Genomic DNA, 1,880 nt, shown 5'->3' on the forward strand with positions numbered 1-1,880 from the left:
AATTAAGCCGGAGAGGAGGAGATAATACACCCCACATAGGAGGAAATATCTTGCACGTAGAAGAAATACTACCTAAACCCCCCCCACCCCCCCCAAGAATTTCACCTTCTGAAGCTATTAGGTTTTCTGAATGGAGTTAAATACAAAGGGAGACTGTTTGGAGTCCATTAGTAAAACTCATCATCGGGCTTTTAATCTTGATTACAGGCACTGAGGTTATTATAATGCTCCTAAATGGCAACAATTTGAATTATTAGCTATGAATAACTAAATAAAAAGCACACACTGTGGGCTAACGAAGGACCTGGCCTTGTCAAAAGAAGCTTTTGACACTGACTAGGTGACTGAATATGTTAATGAAAGCACATGGTTGTTGCGGTGAGAACAGCTGGAATCGAGCAACGGCCCGGTGCAGCAGCTGTGAGGCTGGGGGGGGGGGGGGGGGGGGGGGGGGGGGGGGGGGGGGGGGGGGGGGGGGCGCTCCAGGGACGACACGGAGAACTCTGGACGCCAACATTTTTGTCCGTTACAGGCATGAATTACATAGCACACACACACCCCGAGAGCTTGCATGCTTTGCATGCTGACATATTATTTGGCATTATCTCTCTGTTACACAAAACACACACACACACACACACACACACACTCTCTGGCCACCCACCCTCTGCTCTGGCTCATGCGGTTGTGAAAGCCTCAGACATCCTATCAGGCTTTTAGACCCGGTCATTAGTGTTGTGAGTGCAGCAGAGGCCACTGAGTGGACAGATGGAGCACATCACTCGATATACTGTACTCTGTAAAACTTCGGTTCATTAACGTATCGGCCTTATCTTTGTTTTTTTGGCCGTCCTTTCCACTAGCCCCTTTTTGAATTCTGACTGTAACTTACTTCAAGACCGCTGTACTTAGACTGAGTAGCCTATATTTACTTTATAATTTAATAGTCTAATAAGTGTGAATGGTGATTGAGCCTCATTGTTTTTCTTTATCGTTAATCTTTATTATTCCGACTGATTCTGTCATCTATAGAAACCCCTCTCCAGGGCTGGTAAATGGCTGGAAACAGTCATTTTTTAAAGATATTCTACTAAATAATGTGTGGTTTTAACAAACTTGAATAACAATAACAGGGTGAGCATTCAAAAGACACCACAGCTCCCATTAAACTGCACCGGCAGGCGCATGTACCAACCTCATCGTAGCTTGGGTTTGTCCATATCCACAACATTCTCGCGTAGACCAATGCAGCAGTAACGGTCTCTTTTCTGATTATTCAGTGTTAGTGAATGGAAGAATCAGGGGTGAAGAACCATTGATTCACTAATCTAAATCTGTAAAGGAGTCCATTGAAATGGCAGCACGTTGGATACTCAACAAGACGCCATGATTTTAAATGTCGAAGCGTTCGGGCCTCTTGACTCGTGTGTTTGACAGCATCCGTCTCAGATCATTGATCATTGCGGGGGATGGTGGATCCATGAGGACGTTAACAATGCTGAGAATAGCAATGAGCGTTTAAGGCCGGACTTACAAGGGTTAGGGTTAGGGTTCCAAGAGAACACACCTTCATTTAAGCTTTTACAGAGTAAAAGATTATCGAGTTGTCCGAAGATGGAGAGAAAATGTACTGTTTAAAGAGAAATCAATTCCAGACAGAGAGACAACAAACAGCTTTTCTAACATCTGGAAACACATGCAGAGTGACAATCTTTGAATATTATCATAGTGCATTCTGTATTAAAGTGAAAATCTAACATGTGTGAGAGTTACATCAGCCCTTTTCACACAGCCTGTTCAAGGTGGGAATGCTGCGCCAGTATCCCGCATCGCCATCTGTGTAAAAGTTTATAAATAGGGGGGGGGGGGGGGGGGGGGGG

The sequence above is a fragment of the Etheostoma cragini genome, chromosome 7, assembly GCF_013103735.1.
Source record: "Etheostoma cragini isolate CJK2018 chromosome 7, CSU_Ecrag_1.0, whole genome shotgun sequence".
In the NCBI taxonomy this organism is placed as follows: Eukaryota; Metazoa; Chordata; class Actinopteri; order Perciformes; family Percidae; genus Etheostoma; species Etheostoma cragini.